Raw genomic sequence first — 23,230 nt, 5'->3', positions numbered from 1 at the left:
CATCACATTTGACCTCAAGTGCTAACATGGGTATCAGGCAACTATATTTTTCAGCACTCTGCACATGTTCTTGAATGACCACGAGTATTAATGTTGAGGTTACAAATAAACTTTAGCAGATAGGCAAATTCGCAAATACAAATCTACAAATAATGAGAATCAGCTGTATACAGAAGCCCCTTAGAACAGTGCCCAGTGTGTAAGAAGCATACAATAAATAAGCTTTACAGTATGTGCTGAGATAGATCTTACCATTCCCATTTTATAGATGAGAAAAGTGGGCATCTGAAAGGTTGAAGAATTGGACCCAGGTCACAGAGTTGGTCAGTGGTGGTGTCAGGACTTGAACCTAGGTGCAGCCTGGCTTAACTAATTTCTACACTGCCTAGAACCCAGGACCCCTGCTTTCCCCATGCCGCCTCTGCACAGGCACACAGATGCTGGCAGAATGTGATATACACGCAAGGCAGGCCCCACACACACAAACAGAATCCCTTGTGTTTACATAAGAGCTTCCTTTCCCAAACCTCCTCAGCTTTGAGACGCCTTAGCAACAAAGAGGTTTCCCAGCTTCCTGCCTAGGCCATGGCCCCCCTCCCTGGTGATGGCAGCCCTCCCATCCCTTTTCTTCCCTTCCTGCCTCAGCACCTCCTACCCCACAGCAGCCACCAAGGCAGCCTGGCAAAAAGGCTTAGGGACAAATAGCTGATTGTGGATCTTTTCAGTTGGCCTTACGCCACTGAGAACAGAAGTCCCAGGAGGAAGAAGGAAGGAGAGCAAAATGGGATGGTGAGAAGGTGAAGAGGCCCAACCCAGTGAGCCCCCGTGGGGTTTCCCACAGACTAGGGAGCAGTGGGGAGGCTGAGCAGACAGAGGGGCAGGTGTGAGGGCTTGAGGGCCCATTAGAACACATGCTGAGAGAGGCCCTGGTGCCCACATCCCACTGGGTCTTCTGTAAAGCCAGCACCCACCTAGACCAGACAGGTAACCCTGTCACTCTCTCAGGCCAAGGATTCTAAGTGGATTTTATGTCCCGTCTGAAATCTGAGAAGACATGCCATTGTGTAGCAATTTGCATTTCTGTTTACCTGTTATGAGGGGATGGTAAACCATGGCCTGAAGGCCAAATCCAGCCAGCAGCTTGTTTGTGTACAGCTTACTAGCTAAAAATGGTTTTTACATTTTTGAAGGGTTGAAGAAAGAGAAAGGGAGGAGGAGGAAGACAGGAGACTGTATGTCACCCACAAAGCCTAAAATATTTACTTTTTGTAGGAAAAGTTTGCCAGCCCCTGACCCAGATTGACCTAGACGTGGAGGCCCTGCACCCACCTACTGCTGGCTTGTGACATTAGGTGTGTCATTTAACCTCTATAAGACTCAGTTTCTCCATCTATAAAGTGGAGGCACTAACTCTCAGGGCTGTGAGACTTAAATCAATATATCTGTGACAAGCCCTCAGCACAGAGCCCCCTGGGCTCCTGCATGCGGCGGTATGTTAGCTGATGGTGGCTGTGGAGGTGGCAGTAGAGACATGGAGTGTATGGTGGGAGGACAAAGAAAAGGTCGCATCCTGACCGACTGACTGTCCCCATTTTACAGAGAGGTAGAAAAACTGAATCATGGGGGATGACTCATCTGAGGTCACCAGGCTGTGACTAGGATGTCACCAGTACAGCTTTCTACAGACTCATGAAGGTCCTTGGTGCCTCTCTTCCATGGCCTCTTTCCACGTCTCCCCGTTCCCTGCCTTCCACAGTCCCTGCCCACCACCCTTCTCCACATTTCTCTCACAGGACTTCACTCTTTTCAAAAAGCTGATTGAACTCCTCTGTTGTGTTAGTTGCCAACAGCTAAAGTTATTTCATATCCTAGGGGTATTTTCATTCAACAAGTAACTCCTAGACCTCCAGATACCCACAGGTATTTATCGCTAATTGTGCGATGCCAGTTACAGTAGCGGGCATTCGGAGCTGCTGGAAATCATAGATGCCACTTCAAAGCAAAGCATCCCTTCATTTTGCCAGGTTACTCCCAACATTGGGACCAAAGCCTCTCGGATCAGCTATCTAAATTCAGTCTCACCCATTTTGTTCATATTCTGGAATAGACAAACAAATGTAGGCATATGACTTGGCCAGGGAGTTCAACTCCGCTCTGGGCCAGCTGACCCTCTGAGTCCTCTCAGGCCCTCAGTTCATCTCTCATCAGCCTCCTGGTGCTTAAGGAGGCAGCGTCTCTCAGGAGTTCTGTGAGAGGGCCCAGGCCACTTCCATGTTTGAGATTACCAGTTTACCAGTACATATGATATAAAATGAAAAAGTGCCCAAACGGGGTTACAGAACCTATGATCTATTTTAAATATTTACTTTGTGAAATTAACACTTTTGACCCCAAAGTATAATGCAATCTAATGATGCTAGTCTACAAAATAACTTCAGGATTTATAACAAATATTCCTTTCTCCTAAACTCTTAGGCAAAGTAGCCCACCAGTGAGATAGATGAGAGTTTAAAGTTGAAGAGCATGCACCTTATTTCAGTTCTGTCACTTTGTCTCTGTGTCTGATTACAGCATCACTTTAATGGGAGGTAAAGTCCATGAAAAGGAGACCCCAGCTAAGAGGTGAAGGTCCCCTTGCCTGGCTCTCTAGTGAATACCTAGGTGGCTCTTCTACCTCTGAGCCAGGCTGAGCTGCTGCTCTTACCCGGATCCTGCGTCGAAGTCCACCAGCTTCTCCTCCTGGCCAGGTACAAACTTTTTCTGTTCCAGGAGATCTGCCATCACCCTGCTCTGCCCTCTCTCCCCTCTCCCTGCTTCTAGGAGAGTCACCAGCTTTTTCTCCTCCTAGGGCTCAAGAAATAACTCTTAAGTACCATGTTGAAAAGGGAGAGTAACTTTGCAGTGGACAAACACTACCTCAGCCAGGGGATCAAGGTCAACATCAACAGTCATGGGTGATGTTGATGGTTAGCTACTCTTGGTATGTAATGAAGATGGCACTTTACCTCTGTGATCTTCCTCCCCAAAACTCATAACCCCAGCCTAATCATGAAAAAAAAAAATCAGACAAATCAAAATTAAGGAACGTTCTACAAAATTCCTAACCAGTATCTTCAAAATTGTCAAGGCCATCAAAAACGAGGAGAGTCTGAGAAATCGTCACAGCCAAGAGGAGCATAAGGAGACATGACAGTTAAATGTAATGTGGCATCCTGGATGGGATTCTGGAATGGAAAAAGGACATTAGGTAATAAATAAAGAAATCTGAATAAACTACGGACTTTACTTAATAATATTCTGTCAATATTGATTCATTAATAGTGTCATACGTACCTTGCTAATGTAAGAGGTCACTGGGCATAGGGTATTCAGGAATTCTCTGTACTATCTCTGCACAATAATTCTGTAATCTAAAATTGTTCTAAAATTAAAAGTTTATTACTTAAAAAAAAAAAAAAGACAAATGTATGGTCCTTTTTCATCCTTACTCACCTCCAAAGCATAAAGTACCAAGCATACATAGAGCTTAGTGCCACAGGTGGTTAAGCGCACAGGCTCCAGCCTCATTTACGTGAGGTCTGAGACCTGACTCTGTCAGTTATTGCTGATGTGTCCTTAGGAGCATTACTGGACCCCTCTCAGCTTCCGTTTCCTTCATATTAATGGGAAGGAGTTGATACGATAGCATTTATTTCATGGAACTGTTGACATGATTAATGTAAAAAGCTCTAACGCAGTGCCTAAGTCAGAAAATATTTGCTGTGATGTTCATATTTTGTGTGGTCAAGGTATAACATCTGGAAGGAGGGCTGCCCATCATGGGGAGGGCTTCGTGGTCAGAGGCCCTCCCACGCTCCTGATTATCACACCATGAAGATGGCTACCTCTTCCTGAAGAGGATGGAATCCAGGAGAGGAGGAAGAAGCGGGTGTCTGGAGACCTCACCTAGGACCCTCTTGGAATGCCCGGGGGAAGTACAGGGTGTTGCTGTGACTACTACAAAGGCATCCTGGTCTCTGTGTTCATGACCGGGGCACTGGCGAGCACAATGGCCGGAAGAGCTAGTCACGGACCAGCAAAACAGACAGTGTCTGCCGCCTCCCCTCTTCCCTCGTGGCCCGGGAGAGCTAGTCGCCAAATCCAGCTGAAGTAACCCCACCTCCACCAGGAATGCTGGATGCACCACCCACCAAACAAGCAGCTGGGTAACCTGGGCCTTTAGCGCCCCCACCAGCCAGGCTGCAGCAAGGCTACCTCAGAGTGGCCAGGCCAACCACAGCCTTGACGATCTGGTTTCCTCTGAGCCCACCCCTCGGCATTTGCAGAGCACCGTCTGTGAGCAAGTCCCTCAGCGGCACTTGCCTTCCTGAAATATGGAGCAGAGGCCTAGGCAGGACCTGAACTGGAAGGCATAAAACTTGGGTGTGAGTTCTGCCACAGGCTCTCATTAACTGGATGGCCTTGAGCAAGTCAACTTCTCAATGCCTCAGAGGGAGAAATGGAGCCTGTCTGAAATATCTCCCAGCCTGGGGGAAAATCAAAGGAAATCATGTTGCTGAAGGTGCTTGGTGAGCCCTAAAGCACCACGAATTTATTACTCACCCAGCACCTTCCAAGCAGGACTTGCAAGGCAGCCTTGAAGCTCTAAGTCTCTGCTTTTGATGCAGCAAGTGTAATTGGAAGGTATTTTGTGTTCTTCAAAGTACTTACACAGAATCCATGGATGTTAATGGGGAGGATCAACCCTCTTTGAATGGTGAGGAAACTGAGGCCCAAAGTCACCAAGTAGGTTGATGACAAAGCTGGCCCTGGGACCAGACTCCTCCTCCAGTGTCTCATCATCATCTCAGAGGGATGGAGCCTCGCTGTTGGTTTCAGCTGAATTGGGACAAAGGATTCCTCCGTCTGCTCGTGGCCTGTGGCCTGATCCTTCATCTCTCTGTGACTCCATTCTCCTCATCTATAGTATGAAGAGAATAAGCACAAAGAGCATTCAATGTGATTCACACTAAAGCTCTGCTCCCAGGTTAGTGCTGTCTCTGGCTGCTTCTGCCCTTGGTTTTCCCCGTGGGCTCTCAGGACAGCCCTGAAGCCCTGGTCCCTGAACAGGAGGTCCTCCTGGACTCTCGGGCACAAGGAAGACTCTCTGCACAACCCCTCCTACATGCAGGGTCATTGCGTCTGGGTTTCTTCCTTACTGAGACTGGCTCTGCACATGACCTTAAGGCAGGGAACTTCCTCTGTGAGTCTCAGTTTCCTTATATGTGAAATGAGAATAAATGCTGCCTAATGGCAGGAATTTGGGGAATAATGATTAAGTTAAAAAGTGTCACTAAAGCACTTTACTGGTACACGGTGTTTGGTAGCCATTACAGTAATTAACAATCAGCATCACTTTGTCCCTTCTTCCCTGGGGTGACAACCCAGAGAAGAAGGGATTAACTTTGGGAAGAAGGTGAAAGGAAACAGGGTCTCCCACTGAAGCGAAAGCCCCTTTTGGTGTCAGTGGATGTGACCCTCTCAGACCCCTTGATTGGCTGGTCTCATCTGCCTGACCAAGTTCCTGGGTCACCCAAAGCTCCTAGTCCCTAAATGTCATAACAAAAAGGCTCAGCAGTGGTCCTTGGGCTCCCCCAGCTACAGAGGACAGGTCTGCAAACCTCCCAGCCCCAGGCAGCTCCCCAGCAGAAATGGAAGTCTGGTCTTCTCACCTCACCCTCTGCCTTTCTCTGCCCTCGTGTCCTCACGTTTGCCTTTAGAGCCCACTGCCCTTCACCTCTGAAGCCTCTTCCTCCCTTCATGCCTTGCCCTTCCTGCTCAAAACATTCCTTGGCTGGCAGTGGTGCCACCAGCATCTCCTTCGATGCCCCCCTCAGCTCCTCCTCCCTGGGTTGATGAGATGCCCTGGGCTTGTCTTGCTTGAGTTCAGGCCAAGCTGCTAACTTCCATTTGGTCTCAGGCCTTGCCTTTCCTTGCTCACTAAAGGCAAAATGGGCCAAATCCCTTTCAGGTTCTAATCCAGGATGTTTTAGGAAGCCAGCCTCAGGCTTAAACACAGAAAGTTGTGAAATGAGCATTTGCTTGCTGAAATGACCTGATTCGTTCTAATTTTTCAGGGATGTGTTTCTAGAGGCCCCAGCTTTCCTGGGGCTGGGTGTGTGAGGGTGCCAGTGGCTGAGACTGTGGTAGACTGGGTGTGGGCTATGGTGTTCTGCCACAACAGGGCTTGCGGTCAATTGTGGGAGAAGGGGCTGGTGGCCATAACAAAGTTCATTTTTTGGTACCCAGCTGACCATCACTGTGGGGTGTGTCCAATGATGGCCACGGGATCTTGAGGCCTGGGGAACGGAAGGCGGGGAGCCTGCTGGCCTCCCTGCTCTACGGGATTCACGGAGCTCCCATTTTGTGTGGGGCACTTTAGAAGTCTCTGTGCTACACATAAACAAACAAATGGAAACACCACACAGTTCCTGCCTTCGAGGATTAAAATTTGAAGAGCACTTTACAGTATGTCTTTCCTTTCCTCAGTTTACTTCAAAATGACAGGCAGGTGTTATTAGCACTGTTTTACAAAAGCAGCCTTGAGGGGAAAGAACGAGCCTCAGTGGGGAAAGAATGGGCCTCGGTGGGGAACCGTGTTCATCTGCCCAAATCCTGGTGTGCTTTGCACCTGAAGCACTGTCTCTTTAAAAAATCAGAATATAAGACAAAATTTGATGACAACTATTGTTTGATTTAGGACTCTCTCAGCCGCACATGACAAAACAAAAACACGTGAATGGAAAGTCCAGCGGCAGGGCCGGCCTGCCTCCCGGGACAGCCTGACCCGGGCTCACGCTGCCTCGGAGACCTGGTTTCTCTCCACGTCTCAGCTCGGTGTCCATCTCCTCCCTGAGCTAGATCTTCGCAGGCCACACGTGATGACAAAATGGAGACCGTGGTTCTAGCATTTACGCTTCCAGGTTCAAGCCCGGTGGGGAAGAGGCCCTTTCTCTCTCCCAGAAACCTCAGCTGACGTTTAATTAGCTCTGGCTGGAGCCCAAGCCCTGCCAAACTCATCACTGTGGCTCTGAAGACAGACCATGGCTTTGGTCATTTAGGCTGACTCCAATCCTACCCAACCACAAAGGCAAAGGGTGGGGAAGGGGAAGTTCCTAAAGGAAATGTAAAGTACTGTTTAACCCTAAGGGTGAACGGATGCTAGACGGCCTGACTACGCACGTATGTAAAAGTGAATTAAACACTGCAATCTGCCTTGTCCCGATCCAGTGGCTTTGTCTCTGATTCTCTGAATCTCCTCTCATTAGATAACACTTTCACCCTGTTAGTATCGAAACCATGACCTCCCTGGGTACCTGAGTGTTTTCCAGATAGGAGAGGTTAAGTAAATATCAGATTTTCTGTCTTGTAATTGTAGATCAGTACTTTCTGTCTTCCAAGCAGGGTACTGGGGGGAGGGGGAGGGTCCATCTTTCCCTTCTGCTCACTTCTGCCATCTACTCAATGTCACCAAAACATGACAGTTCTAATTCAGAAATGCCTCTCAGTCTCTGACTCCTTCTCTCCATCCCAACTGCCACTTCTACAATGCCGGCCCATTAACCTTCACTTGGACTTGTAACAGCATCTTGACCAGCATCCTGCCTCCATCTCTCCTGGCTCCGTTTACACTATCACCGGGCTGTTTTCCCCACCAAAGGCTGACAAGGCCACACCTCTATTGCGTCAGGCAGGCTTCCAGAGAGAAACAGAGAGAACACCTTACGGGGTTTTCTAAAGAGAGTTTAATGCAGGGCTAAGTGAACCAACAGGGGGAGGAGAAGAGCCCAGGGGGAGCAGGTCAGGAAGCCTCTACCTCCCAAGGCCTGAAGGGCAAAGAGAAGAAGCCTTGTCACCAGAGCTGAGAGCTGAAGCCACAGGAAGGGGCTCCTGGCAGAAGCTATAGCCACAGAGGGACCACTGCCTGGAATGTGACAAGGGGTGGGGGGAAGATAAATGTCCACCAACCAGAGGGCCAGGGAGCCTGGGTGAAGCAGTGTATGGAGAAAATCAGAGGAGGGTAGATTGGGGGAGCCGACAGCAATATCCACCCCATACATTTCTCTCCCAATCCAGTTCCAGGCTCTGCCTTAATACAGGAGCCTTTCTCCTTGGCCTTTCTATTACTGAATAAGGGCTGGGTTTGCATTGAGTGGACCTAAGGAAAAGGCTTTATCCACCAGGTCCCTGCTCTATTGGCCCCAGAGCGCCGGATGTCGAAGCAGTCTCCACAGAATTTTCTGCAACAGCACCCACCCAACCCAGGAGAGGTCTCAACCAGCTGGCATGGTTACAGGGGGGACTCTACTGCCCCTGCTTATTATAAGCACAGACATCTTATCAAAACATCTCTGACCAGGCCTAGAGGGCTGAGGCTCGCTCCTTCCTCCTTTCTTCACGTATTGATTCATTCATTCACTGAGTGCCTCCGTAGTACCAAGCACTGAGGACACAGCAGTGAATGATGAGCACAGAAGTTCTCTGGCTTTCTGGACTTAGAGTCTGGTGGGGGAGACATACTGTAATAATAGTGTGATGAGATCAGAGAGGAGAGAAGGGGAAGGAGGCAAGGGAGGGAAGGAGCCACCAAGAGAACAAATGGAATAAAAGAAGACTCAAAGCAGAAGAGTCAGCGCAAATCAGTTCCTCTCTTCTAGTCTGAATCCCAGAAATCGAGGCACCTGGAGAGGAAGCATTCATGAGCCAGGAGAGGCATCGTAAAGTAGTCTCCCCGCTTTTCTGCCGTTTCGCTTTCTATGGTTTCGGTTACCCCCAGTCAACCGTGGTCCAAAAATATGGAATTTCTCCAACCATCGATATCGTCTGCCCCTGACATCCAGCAATCAACATCGTCATGACTCAATGATCTGGGGTCACTTGAAGCACATGATCTTCCTTCTGTCATATCATTGGAAGGTAACCAAATGCCACATCACAATGCTTACATCATTCACTTCGCTTCACCTCGTCATATAGGCATTTTATCATCTCACATTATCACAAGAAGAGTGAATAGATTATATTTTTAGAGAGACCACATTTACATAACTTTTATTATAGTATATTGTTATAATTGTTCTTTTTTATTACAAGTTATTATCAATCTCTTATTGTGCCTAATTTATAAATTAAACTTTATCCCAGGTATGTATGTATAGGAAAATACTTAGTATATACATGGTTCAGTACTGTCCACGGTTTCAGGCATCCACTGGGGGTCTTGGGACATAACCCTCCCACGAGTGGGAACTATGTATTATTTCATGGAGTTGCCATAACAAAGTATCGCAGACTGGGGGGCTTAAACGACAGTTTTGGAGGCGAGAAGCCTGAGATCGAGGTGTCGGCAAAGCTGGTTCCTTCTGAGGGCTGTAGAGAGAATGGTCCTATGCCTCTCTCCTAGCCTCTGGTGGTTTGCCGGCAATCACTGGTGTTCCTTGGCTTGTAGATTGCATTCTCCCTGTGTCTTCACGTCTTCCCTTTGTACGTGCCTCTTTGTCTTCGCATGGCATTTATGTATGTGTATTGTGTGTGTTAAAATATACATAACAAAAAAAAGTACCATTTTAATCATTTTTAAATATAGAGTTCAATGGCATTAAACACATTCACAATGTTGTGTGACCATCATCACTATCCATCTCTATAACTTTATCATCCCAAACTGAAATTCTGTACCCATTACATTAACTCCCAGTTCCCCTCTCCCCTTAGCCACTGGTAACTACTATTCTGCTTTCTATCAGTAAGAATTTGACTATTCTAAGTACCTCATAAATGTAATCACACAATATATGTCTGGCTTATTGCACTTAGTGAATGTCTTTAAAACTTTTCCACGTTCGCATGGCATTGTTTTTATAAGGACACTATCATATTGGATTAGGGCTCCACTCAACTCCAGTATGACCTTATTTTAACTTCACTAATTACATCTTCAATGATCTGATTTTCAATTGCAGGCACATTCTGAGGTACTGGTGGTTAGGAACTCAACATGTGAATTTTGATGACACAATTCAACCTCTAACAGATATGCACTGACCAAGACAGAGATGAGAGATACAGAAAAGGCAGCTCTGGTGAGAGGGGTAGATGAGCAAGTTTTTGTTTTGTTGACCTTTAACCCTGCTGTACTCCTGGCAGAGAACACTTCCCTGGCACATTTCCCCAGTCTGGCTGACTCACTGAGCAGGAAAGGAAGGGTGGGAATGGCTGGTTCCTGAGCCAGGGACCCCTCACCTCTGACCAAGCCCAGCACCATCTCCTGGGGAGTCCCAGAAAACCAGCCCCCCCACTCTGTGTCCTGCCTGACTAGCAGGTGGCCACTCAGCCTTCAGAGAGAGGCCACATGGGCTCCACTCTGCCTTGACAATGCACTTATCCAGGGGCCCAGCTGTCCTGGCTGAGAGGTTTCAGCTGCAAGTCACTCATCTATCCCCTTATATGAGCCCTCACTTCCCTTTCAACAAGTAAGTATTAACACCTGCTGTGGGCTAGGCCCTAGAGATACAGCAGCAAACAAAAGGAGCAGCCATCACCCCCATGAAGTTTAAATTCAAGTGGAAGGAGACAACGACCAAACACTCAACATACACCATTGTCAGGTGGTGATCAGGGCAATCAAGAGAGCAAAGCAGGGAAAGGGGCTAGAGAACTCATGCGGTGGGCCAGGTTGCATTATACGTAAAGCTGAGAAGCCTTTGGATGAGGGTACATTGAGCAGAGGTCCCAACGAAGGAAGGATCCTAGGGGAGAGGGAACCAGGATGAGAACATCAGGTGCCCAGGCCAGAAGGGGAGTGTGCCCGTTAATTTCAAGAAACATCCAAAAGCCCAGGTATGTGTATTAGTAGGGGAGGCAAGAGGGGCCAGATACACCGTAAGGGCATTATATTGTAGGCCCTAAGGAATTTGGGGTTTACCCTAAGGATCTAGGGATTAAAAAAGGAATGAGAACAAAACGTCCCATGCCCTCAGGGAACTTCCAGTCTCAGCTTAGAAGTAGAGCTGTCCCCAGAAGGATCAATATTGACAGTGGAATTCATGCTAAAGATACTTAGAACCCAGCTGACCTCAAGGGAGATGAATGTACTCGGCCAGGCCTGGGGAAACTGCACGTCTCAATTTAGAAGCCTGGGTTTTGGTGTCAGTGTTGGTTTAAAACTCTTTGTCCCAAAAGGGGTTGTTTGTTTGTTCATCTCTAAATTTAAATTGAGAGGGAAAGTGTAGTAATCTCTGGGTTAACCACTTTGGCCCCAGAAAACAAGCTAATCCAGCCACAGCCAACCCCATGTCACAGAAGACAGAATCCTCTGTGTGTGTGTGTGTGTGTGTGTGTGTGTGTGTGTGTGTGTGTGTCCCCACCCCCACCCTCCACCCAGGGGCAGCAGAATGCATTACACGCCCTCCCATTATCTTCCCTTGTCCCCTCCCGCTTTTGGTTTTCTTGGAACTGTTCCTCTCTGCTGGAGGGAGGGACAGGGGGTGGGTACTGGAGATGGGAACAGCAAGTACCTGCTTGGAAAAAAAAGAGAGAAAACACTTACCTTTCAGGACCATGATGAGAACTTTGGGGAGACATTTTGGAGAGTGTTTGTGGCCGAAACATGTGTGTACAAGCCAAAGAGGTGACTGGGGGAGAAATGTGAGCAGAGCCCATGTAAATGTGACCTGAGCACATTCCTGTGGCTCTAAGGATTTGGGAAAACAACTAGCAGATCTGGGCAAGTTCATGCGAAGAGGAGTGTAGTGTGATGGACACGGAGCCAGAGCTAAAAATAAGGCGGCGTTTCTATGCCGAGCAAAAACGTTAGCATCTGTAGGTTTGCGTGGTGGGGAGAGGACTTCCGGCCTGCCACCGGGCACAGCGAGGCCAGAGAAGCAAGGCGGGGGTGGCCAGGCCTCGCTCTTTGGCAGTGGGAGAGGATAGTACTCCCCCCCCGAGGAGAGAAGGTGTCCCAGCCAGGAAGCCAAAGCAGAGAGAAGGCCCAAAGCTGGGCAGGGAAGGACCGAAGGCTGAGACTGTCCCGCAGCAGAAGAAAGACTCCTGGCAGCTCTGACCATTCATCCCTGGATGCTGGCCCCCAGCCAGCGCCCCACACTCCCAGAGTATTAGAGAGGGGATGGGGCAACCTCTAAACCTCCTCCGGATGAGCAGTTAAGGACCCCAGAAGGCCTGGGCTGGAGCAGGAGGAAAGGGAAGCAGCGTGTGTTAGGTGTTCCCTGTGTGTGGGATGCCTTCCACAGGGCCCCACGACCGATCCTGAAAGGTGGGTGCTTTTCATTCCTTTTTTACATATTATGAAAACAGGATACAAAAAAGGCACATAATCTCAAGGCCAACCAGCCAAGTAGTGGTAGAGCTGGGACTGGACCCCACGTCTCTGTCCCCCAAGTCTGCGCTCCTTTGGCCACCCCTCACTCATATAAAGGCAGAATGGCTAAAAAATAAAATAAAATGAAAAATAAAAGGCAGAAGGGCTGCCGTTGAGAAGGGGACACAGACTCATTCCATGCGGTTCCAGAGGACAGAACAAGAGGTTGAGGGGAACTTTCTAATAACCAGAACTACCCAACAGTAGAATGTCCAGCCTCGGAGGGTGGGGAGAGATGAGCTCATGCAAAGCTGGCTGTTGGGGACATTGAGAGGGATCTTGGAGGTCCCCATCACTCAGAATAGCATGGGAGCCCACCAGGATCCAATCGTGCCCTTGACACGCCCTTAGTAAGGCAAGGAGGAAACCTCAACTTTGGAAAGAGTGAGAGGGCAGTCTCCTGGAAGCTGCCCATTAATGGATTGTATGCAATCCTAAATACCCAGCACAGAGCTGCCTGAACAGAGACCCCACCCCCACTCTGCCTACTACTCTGCAGGGAAGAAGGCTGTACACAAAGGGAAACAAGTTTGCAAGATGAGAGGGAGTGTTTGCTGCAGAAACAGGGCTGGTTTATGTTCTGTCTCAGTCTGTAGGAATCAAAAGAGAAGCCAATGAGACCTGGAGAACCCAAGGAAGCTCGTTATAATAATGATAATGTTAACAGCATTTTAACAGCTGTCTTTTTTTTTTTTTTTTGAGCATTTACTATACGCCAGACACTGTACTCAATGTTTTGTACGCATTATATGATTTAACCCTCAGAGCAACCCTATGAGGCAGGTGCTCTTATTGCCTTTTTACAGACTCAGAGAGGTGACATAACCTGCCCAAAATTGCACAGCTAATATGTGCAGGACTCAAACCCAGATCTGTCAGCCCCCAGACCCCATGTATCACTGAGGAACTAATATGCTTCTGCAATCTCTGCCCTGATCCAGAACTATCTCTAAGATAGAACGTGGTAGATTTCTACTGCTGCTATAACGAATTACCACCAACTTGAACACCTGTATTTATTACGTTACATTTCTATAGGTCAGAAATCTGACACTTGGGTCTCCCTGGACTAAAATCAAGGCGTCAGCAGGGCTGCCTTCCCTTCTGGAGGCTTCTAGGGGAAAATGTGTTCCTTTTCCTTTTCCAGCTTCCAGAAGCTATCCTCATTCCTTCAGCTTCAAAGCCAGCACTGTCATGTCTCTCTGACCTTTTGTCATACCTCCCTCTGACCACAGAAAGGACAGATTCTGATTTTAAGGATCCACGTGATGAGACTGGGTCCACTTGGATACTTCAGGATCATCTCCCCATCTCAAATCCTTAAACTTAGTGACATCTGCAAAGTCCCTTTGGCACATAAAGTCACATATTCACAGGTTCCAGGGATTAGGATGTGGACATTTTGGGGGCCATTATTCTGCCTAACGCATATAATAGAGAGGACGGAAAGCAAGTGCACCAGTAGCACGGTGCTAAAAAAAAGGTAGGGAGAGAGTGAGTAATAATGTATATTAGTATTTGCATAAAGAAGGATACATAAAGACCAGTATTAGTTATTGGAAGACAACTAAACTGATAGGGGACAAGGTTAAAAGGAGATCAATTTTTTTATTACGGAAGTGTTCCTACACACAAAGGTAGAGAGAATAGTATAATTATCCCTTATACCCATCACCCAACACCGACAATTACCACCATTTTGCCATTCTAGTTTCATCTCTCTCTCCACTTTTGGGAAAAGAGCTGAAAAATGTAAAGCAAATCCCAGACATCTTATATCATTCTAGCCATAAAAACTTCAGTACGTGTCTCTAAGAGACAGAGTTTTTTCCGAAAATATACCACAATCCCAGCATGAATCCTAATAAAACTAACGATGTTTGCATAATATCATTTACTACTTTGCCCATATTAAAATTTTCCTAACTTCCTACAAAACTTTTTTTTAAGTAATTGGTCTGTTTGAAGTAGGGCCTGACCGAACGAGGCGCACGCGTCGCACTTGGTTGACGTGCCCCCTAAATCTCTCTTCATCTATAACAAGGCCCAGGAGGGACATTCTCCCTCTCCATTCTTTTATATCTTTATTTTTTAAATCATGTTAATGAATGATCTACATAGACGTTAAACTGAGAGGAAAATACAAATCCAATGCTTCATGGAGAATTAGCCTCCCAGAGGGCCCCAAAGGGCGGTGGGTGAGGAAGAGCACCCCAAGCAGTGAGGACGTGGGGCAGAGCAGATGGTGGTGGGGGTGGAAGGCCCCACTGAGCCCAGGTGGTGGGCAGAGTCGGGGAGCCCAGGGGCTGGCATTCTAGGTGGTTTCCTGGCTGCACAGCAAAAGTGGGGAGAAGGGCGGTGGGGGTGCCAGCAACAATCTAGCCTGGAATAGCCTGAGGAAAGTCCCCAAAGCCAAGGATGATGCAATCATTCTAAATGTGCAGAGGGGTGAGAAATCACAAGAAACCTACCACTCACCAAACTCGGCCCAGTGTTACAGCAAAGCACACCCAGGCTGGACAAGAGAGGAAAGTGGGGACACTTAAAGCATGAAGGACAGAGGGAGCCAATGACACTGGAAGTCAGGAGACCCAAATTCTAGTTCTGGCTCTGCCACCAGACACCTGCGCTGTCCCAGAAAGTCACCTGTAGACACGCACTCCCTTAAGTAACCGCTCCCCACTTAACTCTGCTGGCAGCCAGATCCCAAAACCCCACTTCCGCCAAGTTCCCTACATTATCCCTGACCTAAAAGAGGGCTTGCTGCAGGATGAATAGGAGTTTGTTGAAAACAGGAAAGTTACTGCAGACAAAGAGAATGACAGAGTCAAAGACAGAGAGACAGGAACGAGCCCAGTGAGTTCAGAGACTTAAAAGGAATACAAAGTACGAAATCAGTGTGGGATCTTGGATTGGATTCTGAAACCGGAAAAGGACATTAGTGGAAAATACAGTGAAATCGGAATAAAATCTTCAGTGTAACTAATAGTACTGTACCAGTGTTTTCTTAGTTTTGACAAATAAACCACAGTTACGTACGATGTTAACATGAGGGGGAAGCTGTACTAATTTCACAACTTTTCTGTAAACCTAAAGTTATTCCAAAATGAAAGTTATTAAGAAAGAGTGAAAAGGAAAAAAAGAAAAATAGTACAAAGTGGCTAGAGCATATAAGCTGCCAGAAGGAAGGAAATGAATGACAGATACCAACAGAGGCCAGATTACCAGAGGCTTCCTATGTCACACGATGGGGTACAGACTTCACCTACCTGCAGGCAGTATTCTCCCTCTGTCTGAACTCTTCCCATGGGTCCCAAGTGACAGCTTCTTACCTTCACATTCACCTTAACTATATTTCACCTGCCAATATCTGCCTGAACCCACACAGTAGGATCTCAGGTCTTATACACACACACACACACACACACACACACACATACACTGCCCATCTAGGAGGAGCCTGTGTCCAGCCCCTGATCCTCCTTCTTAATCCAGAACCCCCACCCAGAACAGAAATCAGTAATCATTCCCACTCCATGTGGTGCCTCTGTTTCCCCATTTATAAAATGGAGATAATAACACTATCAACCTAATTGAATGAATTTATATATAGCAGTTAAAACAGCATCTGGTACATCCTACGTGCCCATCCAAGTGTTAGTTCTTTGGACTTATTTTTTCATTAAGTATCTATAGAGTACCTGCCATGGTTACAACAGGAACTGATAATCTAGTTGGAGAGATTTTTATTTTTAAGATGCATAAAATTTAAAATTACCATCTAGGAAAACATCTGATCAGAGTCTAATGGGTGATTCAGAAAGAAATTGCTACAGGAATGCTAAGAGGGAGGGTCAGAGTGGATTTGGATGACCAAAGATGCTGGAGAAGGTGGGAGTCGAGCTGGCCTCAAGGATGAGTCGGCTGAATGTTGTGTACAGGGCGGGGAGAGGAGAGGAGGGTGCATCAAGAACTGGGGTTGAGGAAAGAGGAGATGGGATCCTCCCTTAGATGCGGGAATGTATGCAGTACCCCGAGAGAGAACAGAACTGTAGATACAGTGGACAATTAAACAACATGGGGGTTAGAGGCGCTGACCCCGTGCAGTCAAAAATCCACGTATAACTTTTGACTCCCTGAAAATTTAACTACAGTTGTCCCTCAGTATCTGCAGGAGATTGGTTCCAGGACTCCCATAGATAACAAAATCCACTGATGCTCAAGTCCCTGTAAACAATAATATAAACAGAGCCACTCTAGAATGGAGCAGGAGCTGCCATGCCAGAGGAACTGCCTTGCAAATCTTATACCTCGAACCTTTAGAATGTTAAAAACTGGGCAAAATAATCTCTGGACTGGGCTTAACCAACCTTGTTTCCTGAAAAAAAAAAAAAACCGTTTGCAAAGATAACAAGCAAGCAGTTATTATGAATATTGGACTGATAACTACTGGAATGAAAGTTGAAAACATCATTTAGACTTAACATCACTCTGTTATATTATCTGCACCAATAGAAATGCCTTCCACCTATTGATGTAATTGTTTCCCTTCCCCTTCTCATAAATACCACTGCCTTTGTCACCTAATCAGAACACCATTTGTGCTTCTGCCTGAATCAGTGCAGCCCGAATAGCTATTCTTATTTATCTCAAATAAATGCCTGTTGCCTCTCACTTTGGAAGGCCTTTTTATTTTTAGGCTATTTTTATTTTTATTTTTATTTTTAGGCATCCTTTATATAAAATGACAGAACAATGCATATAGCTGGCCCTCCACAGTTCTGATCTAACCACAGATCAAAATGTTCAATTCACAGTTGGTTGACTCTACAGATGCAAAACCCAGAAATAAAAAGGGCTGACTGTGTATTTATTGAAAATGATCCACATGTAAGTGGACCCGAGCAGGTCAAACCCATGTTGTTCAAGGGACAACTGTACAGGTTAAGACACGAGAGCAGAGGGCCTTTATGATGATCTTAGAATTAGGACACTGGCTTTTCATACACTCCATAAATACTGATTGTGCACCTGCTGTGTGTCGGGCACTGTTCAAGGTACTTGCGATGCATCTGAGAGCAACTCAGACAAAATTCCCTGCTCCAGTAGAGTTTACGTTCTAGTGAGAGAAGGCAGATGATAAACAGTACGCTACTAAGAAAATTCTCCACTCTTTTAGCAGGTGACGAGTGCTATGGAAAACAATTTAGAAGTAAGGGAAGCTGAGAGATTTTTGATCAGGTAAAACGAGTAGGAAAAAGCAAAGCAAAGCTTTAGGAGTGTGACGAAAGGATGATAGTAAATATTACTTACAACTCCTCCCTGTCCCCAGTCTTCCAAAGAGAACAGATCCTGAGAACTATGAGTGGTTTTGCTAAGCTGGGGTAGTGGGTGGGGCAGGATACAAACCGGAAACACCGAGTAAGGGATATATTGCTCCACGTGGACAGGAGAGTGAGGGCCAAGAAGCTGGCTGGGGCCGGGCTGGGGGCAGGAGACTGGCAGGAGTGGCTGCCACAGAATGGAAGGCTGAAGAGAGAGATGTCCAAAAAGGGTGTTTAGAATGGTATTCTCCAGCATGGGCGCTGTCACCTCACCCCCACGCAACCCCCCATCCACCTCTCCATGAAATCTTCATAAACGCCACACTATATATCACGCGTGTTGAATGCAAGGAAAAGAAGTTATGGGCGGGAGTAGAGCAGCCCAAGCCCAATGCCATGGCAAGACAGTCGATCCAGTGATGTGTGCAGATTGGACAGGTGAATGACAGGGAGACCAGAGGAAGGGTGGGACGGTTGTTTGGGCTGAGGAAGAGTTTCAAAGACACAGCTCCCATCATGGGTGGTGGCAGGACTGAAAGCTGAGAATGCAATTCGGGGCTGTTATCAGAAGACCTGAGATCTGATCTGTACTCTGCCACCGAATCACTATCTTGCTTCCTTATCCGTAAATTAGACAGCCTGTGTGATACCTGCCAGCAGTGACAGGAGAGATATCAGGTATTAAGAACCACACTCTCTAAGCAGGTGTAGGACCCAGGAGAGAAGAAGGAGTCATGGGTGACATGAGGTTTTGATGCTGATGGGTAAAATGGGAGGGCTTAGGAGAAAGGAAGTTGGCTTCGGGTGTAAGGAGGCCTTCAGAGATTATGAATTCTGATCTTGACGTTTATTTCGAGATGAATACATTAGTTTCCTATTGCTTCTGTAACAAATTACTTAAAAAATGGCTTAAAATAACATATTACTTCACAGTTCTGAAAGTCACAAGTCTAAAATGAGTCATCAGGGTACTCATGTTCCTTCTGGCAGCTACAGGGAGAATCCGTTTCCTTGCTGTTTGCAGCTTCTGGAAGGCGCCTGCATTCCTTGGCATGTGGACCCGCATCACTCTGATCTCTGCTTCCACCCTCACATCTCCTTCTCTGGCTCTGACGTACCTGCCTCTTCTTATAAGGACACTTGTGATGACATCGTCCCACAAGTACGATCCAGGATAACCCCCCATCTCGAGATCCTTAACTTAATCACATGCGCAAAATCTTTTTTGCTATGTAAGGTAACATCTTTACAGATTTGGGGGATTGGGATATGGGCATATTGTAGGGGTGTTGAATTAAAGTGGAAATGTCCAACAGGCTCTCAGATATCATGATGAGTCTAGGGAGAATTTGGTTCAAAAGAAACATGGTAAGAGGAAACAGAGGGGGCTGGGTGCTCAGTGAGGGAGGGGCCCAGAGGGCGGAGGACTAAAGCCTGAGAAAGACCCACTCCCTTACAGTTTTTCCACATATGTTTGCAGAGGGCCTACTCTGGGCTAGCAAGGGACTGGGTGCGGTGGAGAACACAGAAATTAGTCAAACGAAAGTGTACTCTTAGAGCAGCTCACCACCAAATTATACACACACAGAAAACATGATGGAGGTCAATGCGACATGCACGAGAGAGTCAAACAAGGTAATCCATGGAGGAAAAGACTGGCATGAAGGAAGCCTTCATGAAGTGGTGGCCTCTGAGCTGAGTAAGAGGAGCATTAAAGAAGTTTCTGGAAGGCAGACCCAGCCGAGCCCTGACCCTTCTGGCCACCCCCACCTCACCTTGCCGCCATGTGCCTCCTAGCGGCCTAGTGCTGTTCCCAGGCGTGGTTCTCCTTGCCACAGCCCACCTTGCAGCTGCCTCCGACGAGGTGAAACTCCAGACGACAACTTCGATAGTCGCACCTCCAACACGGGCTCTGTAGGCTTCATGCTCACTGAGTTCTTCGCTTCCTGGTGCGGACACTGAAAGAGGCTTGCCACTGAGTACGAAGCTGCCAGATCAAAAGGAATAGTCCCATTAGCAAAGGTTGATTGTACTGCCAGCACAAACACCTATAATAAGTATGGAGTCAGTGGATATCCAACCCTGAAGATATTTAGAGATGGTGAAGAAGCAGGTGCTTGTGATGGGCCCAGGACGGCTGATAGAAGTGTCAGCCATGTGAAAAAGCAGACAGAACCAGCTTCAGTTCCTCTCAGAACTGAGGAAGAATTTGAGAAGTTCATTAGTTAAAGATGCTTCTCTGGTGGGTTTTTTGAAGGATTTATTCAGTGAAGCTCACTCAGAGTTTCTAAAAGCAGCCAGCCACTTGAAGGATAGCTACTGATTTGCACACAACAACATTGAGTCTCTAGTGAACAAGTAGGATGATAACAGAGAAGGTATCACCTTGTTTCATCCTTCACATATGATGAACAAGTTTGAGGACAAGTCTGGGGCATATACAGAACAGAAAATGACATTAAAAAATTTATCCAGGAAAACATTTTTGGTATCTGCCCTCACATGAAAGAAGACAATAAAGACTTGATCCAGGGCCAGGACTGACTTACGGCTTACTATGATGTGGACAATGAAAAGAATGCTAAAGGTTCCAACGACTGGAGAAACAGGGCGATGGTGCTGGCAAAGAAATTCCTGGAGGCTGAGCATGAACTGAACTTTGCTGTAGCTAGCCGCAAAACCTTTAGCCGTGAACTTTCCGATTTGGGTTTGGAAAGCACTGCCGGAGAGATTCCGCTGTTGCTATCAGAACTGCAAAAGGAGATAAGTTTGTTGTGCAGGAGTAGTTCTCGCATGATGGCAAGGCTCTTGAGAGGCTGCTGCAGGATTACTCTGATGGCAACCTGAAGAGATACCTGAAGTCTGAGCCTATTCCAGAAAGCAACGACCGGTCCGTAAAGGTAGCAGTAGCAGAGACTTTTGATGAAATAGCAAATGATGTAAATAAAGATGTGCTGATTGAACTTTAGGCTCCTTTGTGTGGCCACTGTAAGAATCTGGAGCCTAAGTATAAAGAAGTGGGAGAGAAGTTCAGAAAAGACCCAAAGAGCCAAGATGATGCCACAGCCCATGATGTGCCCTCTCCACACGAAGCCAGAGGTTTTCCTACCATCTACTTCTCTCCAGCCAATAAGAAGCTAGATCCAAAGGAATATGAAGGTAGCCGTGAACTAAGTGATTTTATTAGCTATCTACAGCAAGAAGATTCAAACACACCTATAATTCAAGAAGAGAAACCTAACAAGAAGAAGGCACAGGAGGATCTCTAAAGCAGCAGCCAAACGTACCACTTTGTAAAAGGACCAGAGCTGAGAAATCCACTGGGAGGACTGGGACCCAGATGAGATTATTACCTCTCAGGGCTGAGAGGACAGAGGGGTATAATCTGGATCCTGTTAAATTTTCTCTAAACTGTTTCTTAGCTGCACTGTTTATGGAACTTCCAGGACCAGTTTATGTTTGTGGTTTGGGGAAAAATTATTTGTGTTGGGGGGAATGTTGTGGGGGTGGGAATTGAGTTGGGGGGTTATTTTCTAAATTTTTTTTTTTTTTTTGGTACCTTTGGAACAGTGACAATAAATAAGCCCGTTTAAAAGAAAAAAGAAAAAGAAGAAGAAGTTGTTTCTGGAAGTGAAGGGAGAGACCCAAAATGGTATAGCACCAGAGACACTGAGGGAGAAGGATCTAGAAAGAAGGGATAGGCAGCAGGGTCAAATGCTACGGCAACAGCAAGCAGAAAACAAGCCTCAAAATGGCCACTGGTGTGGTGGCTGGGAGAGCCTGAGTGGCCTGTAAAAGTGTGAGTCCTGCCTGTTGCCTCCCACAGCTGCAAGGTTGAGCTGCAATCCCAGGGATGTGGACGCTGCTGGGTGGTGGGGGCGGGGTGGGGGTCTTCAGCTCACCAGGCCCCTGCATGTTCAAATCTTGCCACCAGGGGGGGTACGAGAGCCAAAGTGGACCCTCATCCTGAACCTGGGGTTTTCCAGAAACAGAACAGGGATGCCCTGAGGGAAGGGAGGAAAGGTTTTCCCACTCCAGCACCACAAAGCCTGGAAGGCTTCATGCCTCCACGTGATCTCTGACTCAGGGGCTTACCCAGATTTTCCCCATCCAGCTAAAGCAAACCATATTTTTTCCATCTCTCTTTTTCCTGGTTGCCTGTAATTAAACGCCTATAACAAACACACTTTGGACCAGAGGCTTATTGCACCATAGAATGTCAGAATGGAAGGACATCTAATCCAAAAAGCTCATTGTACAGATGAGGAGATTGAGACTCAGAGAGAGTAAGTGACTTGTCCAAAATAAACCAAAAGTCACACTAAGACTAGAACTCAGATCTCCTCACTCACGCCATAAAGACCCCCTTGAATGAATGTAATTTGCTGCTTAACTAAAGCCTCCCATTGCTTCTTGAGTGTAAATGATAATAACAACAACAACGATAACAACAGCCAACATTCCTTGAGCGTTTCTGGGGCAGGGACTCTAAGCCCTTTTGTGGATTATCTTATTCAATAGTCCCAGTTACCCTCAGAGAGTAGTTTCTGTTATAAACTTAAACATTCACTAAACTCCCTCCAATGGTGCTGGTTAATGGGATGAGGGATTAGAATATAAAAAGATAAAATCTTTTCTTTCCTTAGACCTGTTCTCCCAAGATGGGTGAACTCCGCCTGTCAAGCACAATGGGGCATTGTCTACTCTTCGGCCTTCCACAGTGTGTCACATACTTCTGTTCCCCAACCATCCTCAGTGGTCACTGGATTCAGGTGAGTGACTGAGGTAAAGCATGACCAAAATTCCTCTGCTTGGATGCTCTTGGCATTGGGCAACATTTAAGGGAACCCCATTTTATCTGCTTCTCCATTTTCTCTGCTTCTCCTTCCTCCTGCTCACTGCCCAGTCTCACCCACTACTGGCAGTTTTCCAGCACAGCCAGCTGCCTGTGGTTTCATGCTCCGCGCCTTTGCGCATACAGCTCCCTCTGCCTCGAATTCCTTCCTGGCCTTATCGGCTGATCTGCCTTCTAAAGTCAATTGCTGCTGTGTCCCCTGCCCTGGGAAGCCTGTCTCCTGACTCAGGCAGAATGGGGGATGCACCCTGTGCCTCTCCTTGTTCTTAGACCACATCTCCCCTGCCCCCAGCAAAGAGTTCAGGGGTTTGTGTTCATCTACCCTATACCGATGACAGCCTTCCACGTGGAGTAGAGCTGATTTCATCTCAGCATAAGGTACAGTACAACGCATGGCCAGCTCTCAAGAAACATTAGAAGAAGCACAAATGAACAAAGTCCTCCATAATCTGGCTCTGACTCCCATCTCTCCCTCAACAGCCCCCCCACCTTGTCCCATCTTCTGATTTTGGGGCACTCTCTCCAGTCTCACCCAAGTGCTGCACTGTTTTTCGCTTTTCTTTGTCTCTCACCCAAACTATTCAGCAGCCCCTTTGATCCCCTGCTGCTTCCTTCGCATCACCAGGTTGCAGGTCC

General features: G+C 47.0%; 1 long non-coding RNA gene and 1 pseudogene across 2 annotated transcripts in view; both read left to right on the top strand.

The window, feature by feature from the left end:
* The first annotated feature begins 19,352 nt into the window (after positions 1-19,352).
* Positions 19,353-21,039, top strand: LOC105296023 (annotated as a pseudogene).
* A 788-nt stretch (positions 21,040-21,827) lies between these two features.
* The window catches only part of LOC111743549, a 4,483-nt gene continuing 3,080 nt past the window's right edge, over positions 21,828-23,230 (top strand). Inside the window, exons 1-2 of one of the 2 annotated variants that reach the window (XR_002781760.1) lie at positions 21,828-22,025; positions 22,386-22,511. This is a non-coding gene — a long non-coding RNA (uncharacterized LOC111743549). Of the gene's footprint in view, positions 22,026-22,385; positions 23,220-23,230 lie in introns of both variants that reach the window. The other variant, XR_002781759.1, reaches the window with a different exon arrangement.

Source organism: Pteropus vampyrus, unplaced genomic scaffold (genome assembly GCF_000151845.1).
Source record: "Pteropus vampyrus isolate Shadow unplaced genomic scaffold, Pvam_2.0 Scaffold116, whole genome shotgun sequence".
Lineage (NCBI taxonomy): Eukaryota > Metazoa > Chordata > Mammalia > Chiroptera > Pteropodidae > Pteropus > Pteropus vampyrus.
The sequence above is the reverse complement of the archived record's forward strand: the minus strand, read 5'-3'. Positions and strand labels throughout refer to the sequence as shown.